Source organism: Moschus berezovskii, chromosome X (assembly GCF_049115385.1).
Source record: "Moschus berezovskii isolate FMDL1 chromosome X, NW_MosBer_1.0, whole genome shotgun sequence".
NCBI classification, from domain to species: domain Eukaryota; kingdom Metazoa; phylum Chordata; class Mammalia; order Artiodactyla; family Moschidae; genus Moschus; species Moschus berezovskii.
The window spans coordinates 84,709,348-84,724,194 of NC_142488.1; the positions used below are offsets into that span (position 1 = coordinate 84,709,348).

Consider the following 14,847-nt stretch of genomic DNA (forward strand, 5'->3'; position numbering starts at 1 on the left):
TATGGTCCAGCTCATCGATACATGACTACTGGAAAAACTATAGCCTTGACTAGACGGACCTTTGTTGGCAAAGTAATGTCTCTGCTTTTTTTTTTTTTTTTTTTACTAATATATTTTTCTTAATTTTTATTTTCATTGGAGGCTAATTATTTTGCAATATTATATTGGTTGGTTTTGCCATACATTGACATGAATCCACCCCGGGTGTACATGAGTTCCCTCTCCCAAACCCCCCTCCAACCTCCCTCCTCCCCTTATCCTCCCTCTGGGTCATCCCCACATACCAGCCCCGAGCATTCTGTAACATGCATCGACCCTGAACTGGCAATTCATTTCACATATGATAATATACATGTTTCAATGCCATTCTCCCAAACCATACCACCCTCACCCTCACCCACAGAGTCCCAAAGACTGTTCTATACAACTGTGTCTCTTTTGCTATCTCGTATACACGGTTATCATTTCCATCTTTCTAAATTCCATATAGATGCATTAGTATATTGTATTGGTATTTTTCTTTCTGCCTTACTTCACTCTGTATAATAGGATCTAGTTTCATCCATCTCATTGGAACTGGTTCAAATGCATTCTTTTTAATGGCTGAGTAATACTCCATTGTGTATATGTACCAAAGCTTTCTTATCCATTCGTCTGCAGATGGACATCTAGGTTGCTTCCATGTCCTGGCTATTATAAACAGTGCTGCAATGAACATTGGGGTACATGTGTCTCTTTCAATTCTGGTTTCTTCGGTGTGTATGCCCAGGAGTGCGATTGCTGGATCATATGGCAGTTCTATTTCCAGTTTTTGAGGAATCTCCACACTGTTCTCCATAGTGGCTGTACTAGTTTGCATTCCCACCAACAGTGTAAGAGGGTTCCCTTCTCTCCACACCCTCTCCAGCATTTATTGCATGTAGACTTTTGGATAGCAGCCATTCTGACTGGTGTGAAATGGTATCTCATTGTGGTTTTGATTTGCATTTCTCTGATTATGAGGGATGTTGAGCATTTTTTCATGTGTTTGTTAGCCATCTGGATGTCTTCTTTGGAGGACTGTCTGTTTAGTTCTTTGGCCCATTTTTTAGTGGGTCATTTATTTTTCTGGAATTGAGCTGCAGGAGCTGCTTGTATATTTTGGAGATTAATCCTTTATCCGTTGCTTCATTTGATATTCTTTTCTCCCATTCTGCAGGCTGTCTTTTCACCTTGCTTATAGTTTCCTTTGCTGTGCAGAAGCTTTTGATTTTAATTAGGTCCCATTTGTTTATTTTTGCTTTTATTTCCAATATTCTGAGAGGTGGGTCTTGGAAGATCCTGCCGTGATTTATGTCAGAGAGTGTTTTGCCTACGTTCTCCTCTAGGAGTTTTATAGTTTCTGGTCTTACATTTAGATCTCTAATCCATTTTGAGTTTATTTTGGTGTATGGTGTTAGGAAGTGTTCTAGTTTCATTCTTTTACAAGTGGCTGACCAGTTTTCCCAGCACCACTTGTTAAAGAGACTGTATTTTCTCCATTTTATATTCTTGCCTCCTTTGTCAAAGATAAGGTGTCCATAGGTGCGTGGATTTATCTCTGGGCTTTCTATTTTGTTCCATTGATCTATGTTTCTGTCTTTATGCCAGTACCATACTGTCTTGATGACTGTGGCTTTGTAGTAGAGCCTGAAGTCCAGCCGGTTAATTCCCCCAGTTCCATTCTTCTTCCTCAAGATTGCTTTGGCTATTCGAGGTTTTCTGTATTTCCATACAAATTGTGAGATTATCTGTTCTAGTTCTGTGAAAAATATCGTTGATAGTTTGATAGGGATTGCATTGAATGTATAAATTACTTTGGGTAGTATACTCATTTTTACAATATTTATTCTTCCAATCCACGAACACGGTATATTTCTCCATCTATTAGTGTCCTCTTTGATTACTTTCACTAGTGTTTTATAGTTTTTTATGTACAAGTCTTTTGTTTCCTTAGGCAGATATATTCCTAAGTATTTAATTCTTTTCATTGCAACAGTGAATGGAAGAGTTTCCTTAATTTCTTTTTCTATTTTCTCATTATTAGTGTATAGGAATGCAAGGAATTTCTGTGTGTTGATTTTATATCCTGCAACTTTACTGTATTCATTGATTAGCTCTAGTAGTTTTCTGGTAGAATCTTTAGTGTTTTCTGTGTAGAGGATCACATCATCAGCGAACAGTGAAAGTTTTACTTCTTCTTTTCCAATTTGTATTCCTTTTATGACTTTTTCTGCTCTGACGGCTGTAGCCAAAACTTCCAGAACTATGTTGAATAGTAGTGGTGAAAGTGGGCACCCTTGTCTTGTCCCTGATTTTAGGGGAAATGCTTTCAGTTTTTCACCGTTGAGGATAATGTTTGCTGTGGGTTTGGCATATATAGCTTTTATTATGTTGAGATATGCCCCTTCTATTCCCACTTTCTTGAGGGTTTTTATCATCAATGAATGTTGAATTTGTCAAAGGCTTTCTCTGCATCTATTGAGGTATTCATATGATTTTTATTTTTCAGTTTGTTAATGTGGTGTATTACATTGATTGATTTGCGGATATTGAAGAATCCTTGCATTCCTGGGATAAAGCCCACTTGGTCATGATGTATGATCTTCTTAATGTGTTGTTGGATTCTGATTGCTACAATTTTGTTTGTCTCTGCTTTTTAATATGCTGTCTAGGTTGGTCATAACTTTCCTTCCAAGGAGCAAGTGTCTTTTAATTTCATGGCTTCAGTCACCATCTGCAGTAATTTTGGAGCGCAAAAAATAAAGTTTGCCACTCTTTCCACTGTTTCCCCATCTATTTGCCATGAATTGATGGGAGCGGATGACATGATTTTAATTTTCTGAATGTTGAGCTTTCAGTCAACTTTTTCACTCTTCTATTTCACTTTCATCAAGTGGTTCTCTAGTACTTCTTCGCTTTCTGCCATAGGGCAATGTCATCTCCATATCTTACTTCATTGATATTTCTCCCAGCAATCTTGACTCCAGCTTGTGCTTTATCCAGCCCAACGTTTCCCATGATGTACTCTGTTTATGCGTTAAAGAAGCAGGGTGACAATATGTAGCCTTCACGTACTCCTATTCTTGCTTGGAACCAGTCTGTTTTTCCATATCCAGTTCTAACTGTTGCCTCCTGACTTGCAAACAGATTTCTCAAGAGGCAGGTCGGGTGGTCTGGTATCCCATCTCTTTCAGAATTGTCCGCAGTTTGTGGTGATCCACAAAGTCAAAAGCTTTGCCATAGTCAATAAAACAGAAATAGATCAATAGATCTTTTTTCTGGAACTCTCCTGCTTTTTTGATGTTCCAAAGGATGTTGGCAATTTGATCTCTTGTTCCTCTGCCTTTTCTAAAACCAGCTTGAACATCTGGAAGTTCACAGTTCATGTATTGTTGGAACCAGGTTTGGAGAATTTTGAGCATTATTTTACTAGTGTGTAAGTGCAATTATGCAGCACTTTGAGCATTCTTTGACACTGCCTTTCTTTGGGATTGGAATGAAAACTGACTGTTTCCAGTCTTGTGGCCACTGCTGAGTTTTCCAAATGTGCTGGTATATTGAGTGCAGCACTTTCACAGCATCATCTTTTAGGATTTGAAATAGCTCAACTGGAATTCTACCACCTCCACTAGCTTTGTTCATAGTGATTCTTCCTAAGGCCCACTTGACTTCACATTCCAGGATGTCTGGCTCAAGGTGAGTGATCACACCATCGTGATTATCTGGGTCATGATGATCTTTTTTGTACAGTTTTGTGTATTCTTGCCACCTCTTCTTAATATCTTCTGCTATTGTTAATTCCATACCATTTCTGTCCTTTATCGAGCCCATTTTTGCATGAAATGTTCCCTTGGTATCTCTAATTTTCTTGAAGAGATCTCTAGTCATTCCCATTCTATTGTTTTCCTCTATTTTTTGCACTGATCACTAAGGAAGGCTTTCTTATCCCTCCTTGCTATTCTTTGGAACTCTGCATTCAGATGCTTATATCTTTCCTTTTCTCCTTTGCTTTTCACTTCTCTTCTTTTCACAGCCATTTTGGTTTTTTATTACTATTTAATGGGGATGGTCTTTATCCCTGTCTCCTGTACAATTTCACAAACCTCCATCCATAGTTCATCAGGCACTTTATCTATCAGATCTAGTCCTTTAAATCTATTTCTCACTTTCACTGTATAATCATAAGGGACTTGATTTAGGTCATATCTGAATGGTCTAGTGGTTTTCCCTACTTTCTTCAATTTAAGTCTGAATTTGGCAATAAGGAGTTCATAATCAGCTCCCGCTCTTGTGTTTGCTGACACTATAGAGCTTCTCCAGCTTTGGTTGCAAAGAATATAATCAGTCTGATTTCGGTATTGACCATCTGGTGAAGTCCATGTGTAGAGTCTTCTCTTGTGTTGTTGGAAGAGGGTGTTTCCTATGACCAGTACTTTCTCTTGGCATAACTCTATTAGCCTTTGCCTTGGTTCATTCTGTACTCCAAGGCCAAATTTGCCTGTTACTCCAGGTGATTCTTGACTTCCTACTTTTCCATTCCAGTCCCCTATAATGAAATGCTGCTGCTGCTGCTAAGTTGCTTCAGTCATGTCCGACTCTGTGCAACCCAATAGATAGCAGCCCACCAGGATCCGCCGTCCCTGGGATTCTCCAGACAAGAACACTGGAGTGGGTTGCCACTTCCTTCTCCAATGCATGAAAGTGAAAAGTGAAAGTGAAGTCACTCAGTCATATCCAACTTCACGACCCCGTGGACTGCAGCCTACTAGGCTCCTCTGTCCATGGGATTTACCAAGCAAGAGTAATGGAGTGGGGTGCCATTGCCTTCTCTGAATGAAAAGCTAGTATATGTATATTCTAACTGTTCTGGTATATTCCTTTTATATTCAATAGTCACAAAGCAGATCTACCATCCAGAACAAAATGCAAACCAGTACACAATAAATCAACATAAAATAGTACTTCTAAAAGTCTACCCTGCAATTGACCAAATGAAAATGGACTGTTCCAAATGTTAGCAGAAAACTTGATATATTCATGAAAAGCAACACATTTGCTAAACTCTTAAAAACATTTTTTTTTTTTTTTGCCACATCATGCAGGCAAGCAGGATCTTAGTTCCCCAACCAGGTATTGAACTTGTGCCACTTGCAGTGAAAGTGTGGAGTCTTAACCACTGGACAGCCAGGTAAGTCTTCTGATAGCTCATTTCTTTTTAATTATGAAAAATATCCCAATTTCTGAGGAACCACAGTTTGTTTATCCTTTACCTATTCAAGGATATGATCTAGTTTGTTTATTTTTTAACCAACAATGAAAAAGTAAACAAAAAAATATCAAAAGAATATTTTTATGCAAGTTCCCTGGCTGTGCAGTGGTTAAGACTCTGTGCTTCCACTGCAGGAGGCATGTGTTCAGTAGCTGCTTGGGAAACTAAGATCTTCCATGCCGCAAAGCATGGCCAAAAAACAAAAGAAGAAGAAAAGAAGAAATGAGATAAAATCATGAAAAGACAAGGAAGAAACCAAATGTATATTGCTAAGCAGAAGAAGTCAGTTTGAAAAGGCTACAATCTGTATGACTGCAACTCTATGACATTCTGGAAAAGAAAAAACTACAGAGACAGTATAAAGATCAGTGGTTGCCAGGGATTAAGGGAAAGTGATGAACAGAAGGAGCACAGAGGATTTTTAGGGAGGTGAAAAGAAGAGAAGCTAAAAGCAAAGGAGAAAAGGAAAGATATAAGCATCTGAATGCAGAGTTCCAAAGAATAGCAAGGAGAGATAAGAAAGCAATCAATGCAAAGAAATAGAGGAAAACGACAGAATAGGAAAAACAAGAGATCTCTTCAAGAAAATTAGAGATATCAAGGGAACATTTCATGCAAAGATGGGCTCGATAAAGGACAGAAATGGTATGGACCTAATAGAAGCAGAAAATATTAAGAAGAGGTGGCAAGAATACACAGAAGACCTGTACAAAAAGATCTTCATAACCAAGGTGATCACGATGGTGTGATCACAGACCTAGAGCCAGACATCTTGGAATGTGAAGTCAAGTGGGCCTTAGAAAGCAACACTATGAACAAAGCTAGTGGAGGTAATGGAATTCTAGTTAAGATATTTCAAATCTTGAAAGATGATGCTGTGAAAGTGCTGCACTCAATATGCCAGCAGATTTGGAAAACTCAGCAGTGGCCACAGGACTGGAAAAGGTCAGTCTTCATTCCAATCCCAAAGAAAGGCAAGGCCAAAGAATGTTCAAACTAGCGCACAATTGCACTCATCTCACACACTAATAAAGCCATGCTCAAAATTCTCCAAGCCAGGCTCCAGCAATATGTTCCAGATGTTCAAGCAGCTTTTAGAAAAGGCAGAGGCACCAGAGATCAAATTGCCAACATCCGCTGTATCATGGAGAAAGCAAGAGAGTTCCAAAAATATATCTATTTCTGCTTCATTGACTATGCCAAAGCCTTTGACTGTGTGGATCACAATAAACTGTGGACAATTCTGAAAGAGAAGGGAATCCCAGACCCCCTGACCTGCCTCTTGAGAAACCTGTATGCAGGTCAGTAAGCAACAGTTGGAACTGGACATGGAACAACAGACTGGTTCCAAATAGGAAAAGGAGTATGTCAAGACTGTATATTGCCACCCTGCTTATTTAACTTATATGCAGAGTACATGAATAGGAATGCTGGGCTGGAAGAAGCACCAGCTGGAATCAAGATTGCCAGGAGAAATATCCATCACCTCAGATATGCAGATGACATCACCCTTATGGCAGAAAGTGAAGAGGAACTCAAAAGCTTCTTGAGGAAAGTGAAAGAGGAGAGTGAAAAGGCTGGCTTGAAGCTCAACATTCAGAAGACAAAGATCATGGCATCTGGTCCCATCACTTCATGGGAAATAGATGGAAAAACAGTGGAAACAGTGTCAGACTTTATTTTTTTGGACTCCAAAATCACTTTGGATGCTGATTGCAGCCATGAAATTAAAAGACGCTTACTCCTTGGAAGGAAAGTTACGACCAACCTAGATAGCATATTAAAAAGCAGAGACATTACTTTGCCAACAAAGGTCCGTCTAGTCAAAGCTATGGTTTTTCCAGTGGTCATGTATGGATGTGAAAGTTGTACTGTGAAGAAAGTTGAGTGCGAAAGAAATGATGCTTTTGAACTGTGGTGTTGGAGAAGACTCTTGAGAGTCCCTTGGACTGCGAGGAGATCCAACCAGTCCATTCTAAGGGAGATCAATCCTGGGTGTTCATTGGAAGGACTGATGCTAATGCTGAAACTCCAATACTTTGGCCACCTCATGCGACGAGTTGACTCACTAGAAAAGACTCTGATGCTTGGAAAGGTTGGGGGCGGGAGGAGAAGGGGACGACCGAGAATGAGATGGCTGGATGGCATCACCGACTTGATGGAGATGAGTTTGGGTGAACTCCGGGAGTTGGCGATGGACAGGGAGGCCTGGCGTGCTTTGATTCATGAGGTCGCAAAGAGTCGGACATGACTGAGCGACTGAAGTGAACTGAACTGATGGTGTCTTGTTTAGAACAGGGTAAAATCTGATCCTGAATTTCAACTGAAAATGAATTCTAGTTTAATACACTCTTAGTTGAGCCTTTCATTATATAGCAAGTCAATGATTTTCCAGCTCTTTAGACAGCAATTTTCGGTTGTGTCTACATATGTGTGCTAGAAGAATATCTCACAAATAGTAGACTCTTGGAATAGCAGTGATAGCATATGTAGTTGAAATTTATATTTTAAAGAATTTCTTAAAATTCTTATTTTCACCTTAATTTTTAGAGCACTTTTAAACTACAGTTAACTCTTTGTGTAGAGCATTTAAGCTTTACCTTCTAACTCCACCAGGAGAGAGTGCTACTCAAAGTCAATTTATTGAAGCCTCAGATATATGAAGCTTGAATAATTTGGAACTAGAGAAGGAAATGTCAACCCACTCCAGTACTCTTGCCTGGAAAATCCCATGGATGAACGAGCCTGATAGGTTACAGTCCATGGGGTCGCAAAGAGTCAGACACGACTGAGGAACTTCACTTTCCTTTCCTTTATGACTCTCATCCTCAGGGGGAACAGGCTCAATGTTTTAGGTGATGCACTTAAGGACACACTAAAGAAAATGAGCAAAACAGAGACTAACCCAAATCTCATCTTCAGGTTAATTCTTTTTCTGTTATCCATATGGACTGAACTTTACAGGACAGCTATAAATTTACAAACTTAAACTTTAGAAGTTATTAAGAGTTTTCTGGAAAGCACTGTTGCTTTTATTAGCTTTGGTATACCATAGTCATGGATGCTAATTGGTTGAAGGACAAAGTTGGAAACTTAAACTTTAGCAAGATATTAGGCACTTTCTGGATAAAGGTGAAGGATTTTGCTGAATTTGCTCTTCTGTAAGCACTGGGGTACTGACAGTATTTGGCTGAGTCTTTGTGTTTGCTATTTTCTTCATGGATACTCTGCTGCCGATAGCTGAAAGCATTTTTGAAATGAAAATAAATGTATAGACTATTCTCCAAAGTGATCTAGTGAGAAGGGGGATGGGATAGATGAATAAATAAAACAAGATTGGCCACGTGTTGATAATTGTTGAAGCTGTATGATCAGTACATGGAGGTCCATTATACTATTATATATACTTCTGTATATACCTGAGATTTTCCGTTATCAAAAAATTTTAAATTATTATTTATGCTATAAAAGACAAGCATCATGGGTAATAGGAGCTAGCTAGTAATAAGAAGCTAAGGGCAAGTGATCGCTCTGGGAGATTTTAGTTTCTTCTATATCATCTTTCTTCCATTTTAATATGAATATATATGAATATTGAACATTTAAAAAATATTTATTTAAGTGTAGTTGATTTACAGCATTGTGTAAGTTTTGGGTGCACAGCAAAGTGAATCAGTTATACATATACATATATCCACTCTTTTTTAGATTATTTTCCCATATAGGTCATTACAGAGTATTGAGTAGAGTTTCCTGTGCTATACAGTAGGTCTTTATTAGTTATCTATTTTGTATATAATAGTGTGTATATGTCAATCTTGGTCTCCCAATTTATCCCTCCCCCTCTTTCCCCCTGGTAACCATGTTTCTTTTCTACATCTCTGACTCTAATTCTGCTTTGTAAATAAGTAAATTTGCACTCTTTTTTTTTAGATTCCATGTAGAAGTGATATCATATCATATTTGTCTTTCTCTGTCTGACTTACTTCACTCAGTATGACAAACTCTAGGTCCATCTATGTTGCTTCAAATGGCATTATTTCATAATTGAATTTATTTTTGGTGACCTATTCTTATATGAGATTGAAGAAATAGTGATAAATATAAAAGGCACCTTTCTGATCTGAGTTTTGACTCTGATCTGAGTAAGAGGATTTGCAGATTTTATATAAAAAATACTCTTTTTAAACCTAGGTTGCTTTATCTAATAGTATAAAATTTACTGTTATATTTATTTCATAATTTTGATTACTGGAGAAGAAACCACATCTATAAAAGAAATAACGGAAATGATGAGCATTGTAGTGGGCAAAAACAGAGGAATGAAATATATATATGACTTTTTTTTAATATTGAATAATCCCCTGAGTTGCCATTGATTTCCCAAAAAAATAGACCATTTTGGCTCTGCTCTCTATGTTCTGGCTGCAAAATTGTGTGTATTCAGGCTGCGTTTTAATGCCTTACTGCCATAAAAGAAAAAGATAAACAACATGAAACACCATGCAGTGTTTCTTTTTAAAAAATTATCATTATTTTTTTGTGTGTGAGAGTTGGACTGTGAAGAAAGCTGAGTGCCAAAGAACTGATGCTTTGTTTTTTTTATTTTATTTTTTTAATTTATTTAAATTGGAGGCTAATTACTTTACATTATTGTATTGGTTTTGCCATACACTGACATGGATCTGCCCTGGGTGTACATGTGTTCCCAATCTTGAAGCCCCCTGCCACCTCCCTACCCATCCAAACCCTGTGGTTCATCCCAGTGCACCAGCCCCGAGCATCCTGTATCATGCATTGAACATGGCCTGGAGATTCATTTCACATATGATAATACACATATTTCAATGACATTCTCCCAAGTCATCCCACCCTTGCCCTCTCCCACAGAGTCCAAAGGACTGTTCTATACATGTGTGTCTCTTTTGCTGTCTCGTATACAGAGTTATCATTATCATCTTTCTAAATTCCATATATATGCGTTAGTATACCGTATTGTTTTTCTTTCTGGCTTACTTCACTCTATATAATAGGTTCCAGTTTCATACACCTCATTAGAACTGATTCAAATGTATTATTTTTAATTGCTGAGTAATACTCCATTGTTTATATGTACCAAAGCTTTCTTATCCATTCATCTGCAGGTGGACATCTAGGTTGCTTCCATGTCCTGGCTATCATAAACAGTGCTGCGATGAACATTGGAGTACATGTGTCTCTTTCAATTCTGGTTTCATTGATGTGTATGCCCAGGAGTGTGATTGCTGGGTCATATGGCAGTTCTATTTCGAGGTTTTTAAGGAATCTCCACACTGTTCTCCATAGTGGCTGTACTAGTTTGCATTCCCACCAACAGTGTAAGAGGGTTCCCTTTCCTCCACACCCTCTCCAGCATTTATTGCTTGCAGACGTTTGGATAGCAGTCATTCTGACTGGCATGAAATGGTACTTCATTGTGTTTTTGATTTGCATTTCTCTGATTATGAGTGATGCTGAGCATCTTTTCATGTGTTTGGTAGCCATCTGTATGTCTTCTTTGGAGAAATGTCTGTTTAGTTCTTTGGCCCATTTTTTGATTGGGTCGTTTATTTTTCTGGAATTGAGCTGCAGGAGTTGCTTGTATATTTTTGAGATTGATCCTTTGTCAGTTGTTTCATTTGCTATTATTTTCTCCCATTCTGAAGTCTGTCTTTTCACCTTGCTTATAGTTTCCTTTGCTGTGCAGAAGCTTTTAATTTTAATTAATTCCCATTTATTTATTTTTGATTTTATTTCTAATATTCTGGGAAGTGGGTCATGGAGGATCTTGCTGTGATTTATGTCAGAGAGTGTTTTGCCTATGTTCTCTTCTAGGAGTTTTATAGTTTCTGGTCTTACATTTAGATCTTTCATCCATTTTGAGTTTATTTTTGTGTATGGTGTTAGGGAGTATTCTAGTTTCATTCTTTTACAAGGTTGAACAGTTTTCCCAACACCACTTGTTCAAGAGATTGTCTTTTCTCCATTGAATATTCTTGCCTCCTTTGTCAAAGATAAGGTGTCCATAGGTGCATGGATTTTATTGTAAAATATAACAAATACAGAAAACTGCATTAACTAAATGTATAACTTAATTAATATGAGAAAAACACCCTTGTAAGTAACAACCTAGATGACAAATTAGGTTAAAAATTTAGAATTTTTGCCAGACACCCCAAACACCCCAGAGTCTCTGATTGGCTCCTTATTGCAAAATTCAGACTTAAATTTAATAAATAAGGGTAAACCACTAGGCTATTGAAGTATGACCTATCAAATCCCTTACAATTATACAGTGGAAGTGAAAAATATACTCAAAGCATTCAATCTGACAGACAGAGTACCTGAAGAACTATGGACAGTGGTTGTAACACTGTACAGGAGGCAGTGATCAGAACCATCCCCAAGAAACAGAAATGCAAAAAGACAAAATGGTTGTCTGAGGGGGCCTTAAGAGAAAAGGAAAGATACACCCATCTTAATGCAGAGTTCCAAAGAACAGCAGGGAGAGATAAGAAAGCCTTCCTAAGTGATTAGTGCAAAGAAATAGAGGAAAACAATAGACTTGGAAAGACTAGAGAGCTCTTCAAGAAAATTAAAAATACCAAGGAAATATTTCATGCAAAGATGGGCACAATAAAGGACAGAAATGGTATGGATCCAACAGAAGCAGAAGATTTTAAGAAGAGGTGGGAAAAATACACAGAAGAACTATACAAAAGAGATCCTAATTACCCAGAAAACCACTATGGGTGTGATCGCTCACTTAGAGCCAGACATCCTGGAGTATGATGTCAAGTGGGCCTTAGAAAGCATCACTACAAACAAAGCTAGTGGAGGTGATGGAACTCCAGTTGAGCTATTTCAAATCCTAAAAGATGATGCTGTGAAAGTGCTGAACTCAATATACCAGCAAATTTGGAAAACTAAGCAGTGGCCACAGGACTGGAAAAGGTCAGTTTTCATTTCAATCCCAATGAAAGGCAATGCCAAAGAATGTTCAATCTCCCACACAATTGCACTCATCTCACAAGCTAGCAAAGTAATGCTCAAAATTCTCCAAGCCAGGCTTCAACAGTACAGGAACCATGAACTTTCAGATGTACAAGCTGGATTTAGAAAAGGCAGAGGAACCAGAGATCAGATTGCCAACATCCATTAGATCATGGAAAAAGCAAGAGAGTTCCAGAAAAACATCTACTTCTGCTTCATTGACTATACTAAAGCCTTTGACTTTGTATATCACAAGAAAGTGTGGAAAATTCTTAAAGAGATGGGAATACCAGACCACCTTATCTGCCTCCTGCAAAACCTGTATGCAGGTCAAGAAGCAACAGTTAGAACTGGACAGGGAACAATGGACTGGTTCAAAATTGGGAAAGGAATATCACAAGGCTGTATATTATCACCCTGCTTATTTATTATCTATGCAGAATACATCATGCAAAATGCTGGGCTGGATGAAGCACAATGTGGAATCAAGATTGTCAGGAGAAATATCAATAACTTCAAATATGCAGATGACAACAGCCTTATGACAGAAAACGAAGAAGACCTAAAAAGCCTCTTGATGAAGGTGAAAGAAGAGAGTGAAAAAGTTGGCTTAGAATGCAACATTCAGAAATCTAATGTCATGACATCTGGTCTCATCACTCATGGCAATAGATGGGGAAACAGTGGAAACCGTGACAAACTTTATCTACTTGGGCTCCAAAATCACTGCAGATGGTGACTGCAGTCATAAAATTAAAAGACGTTTATTCCTTGGGAGAAACGCTATGACCAATCTAGACAGCAAATTACAAAGCAGAGACATTACTTTGTCAACAAAAGTCCGTCTAATCAAAGCTATGGTTTTTCCAGTAGTCATGTATGGATATGAGAGTTGGATCATAAAGAAAGTTGAGCACCGAAGAATTGATGCTTTTGAATTGTGATGTTGGAGGAAATTCTTGAAAGTCCCTTGGATAGCAAGGAGACCAAACCAGTCTATCCTAGAGGAACTCAATCCTGAATATTCATTGAAAGGACTGATGCTGAAGCTCCAATACTTTGTCCAATACTTTGTCCACCTGATGAGAAGAGCCAACTCATTAGAAAAGGTCCTGTTGCTGGGAAAGATTGAAGGCAGGAGGAAAAGGGATGACAGAGATTGAGATGATTGGATGGCATCACCAAATCCGTGCACATGAGTTTGAGCATGCTCCAGGAGATGGTGAAGAACAGGGAAGCCTGGTGTGCTGCAGTCCATGGGATTTCAAGGAATGGACATGACTGCACGACTGAACAACAACAGCCAGAGAGCCCCTCCTAATCACAACTGTCTCCATTGTCCTCAAAAGTTTAACCTCTATTCTGACTTTTCTAGAAATCAATTCATTATTTTCTCTTTTAGTTTATCACCAAAATGTTCATTCATAAACACTAGTTTAGTTATGCTTCCACTTGATAATTTCTACGTCTGTTTTAATTTAGAGTTTCTACTTCATCCTCTTTTTTCCTCATAGTTTATTTTTTGAAGAAACTATACCTTTTGTCCTCTAGGATTTTCTCCAGCCTTGATTTTACATTTCCTCCAAATTGGGGGTTGGTTCTATAGGCTTGATCGGATTTCAGTTGATTATTTTTTTCTTTTTGCTTCCTAGGTGGTGGTGTCTCTATCTGGAGATAAAAAACATTTGGTTGCCTCTTTTGTCTATGGCGTTGACTGCTTTCAATGGTCAGTAACATCAGGTTTTATGTTGAAGGTGCCTCTCCAGACACTTTAATTGTCAGAAGCTGATTATCTAAAATGTTAAAAGTCTCATAGGAACAATAGTCCTTGCATGCTGATAAATTTGTCTCTGTGGTTTAGTTTTTTTTTTATTTTATTTGCAAGTTGGGCTGAATAGAAAATCTTTAGCTCATGTATCTTTCTTTGCTATATTGAGTATGCTACTGCTTTTTTCGGTTGGCATAAATTTTCTTTCAAAGTCTGACTATAATCTTATCTCCTTTTCTTTATGAATGATTTTGATTCTTTTAGCTGAAAAGTTTTGCTTTTCCCCTTAAGTCCAGAAAGTTTACTAGAATATGTCTCTGCTGGTTGATATGGGTCAATTTCCTCAGGTACATGGTTGTGCTCTTTTAGTATGCACTTTTATATGTTACTTTGGGGAAGTTTTCCTGCATTATACTCTTGAGAAATTGTTTTGCTTTGTTACGACAATTTTCTTCTTTGGGAATTGAGAACCCATGGAGAGTAAAAAAGATTTTGAACAACTGCTGAGGGCATTATCACAGGGATGAATGAAGAATTACCAAGTAGTATTGAAGGCCCAATTGAGATTAAATGGCATAAATTTGTAGTGGAGCCAATTGGCACTGTTCTCCAGCTCTCTGTAACAGAACTTAAAACAAGCAAACAAAACAGATGTTTGGATTTTCAGTGCTGTCTACTGGCACAGCTGACAGAGTGTAAGGTCAAGGGGATGAAGTATGAGTTGAAATGTAGTTGAAATAATTATCAAAATGTCAATTGCACAAATAAGACAGAAATA

General features: G+C 38.0%; 1 pseudogene; it reads right to left on the reverse strand.

Moving 5' to 3' along the window:
• Positions 1 to 14,422, reverse strand: part of LOC129563959 (spermidine synthase-like) — a 101,138-nt pseudogene extending 86,716 nt beyond the window's left edge.
• Positions 14,423 to 14,847: the final 425 nt, after the last annotated feature.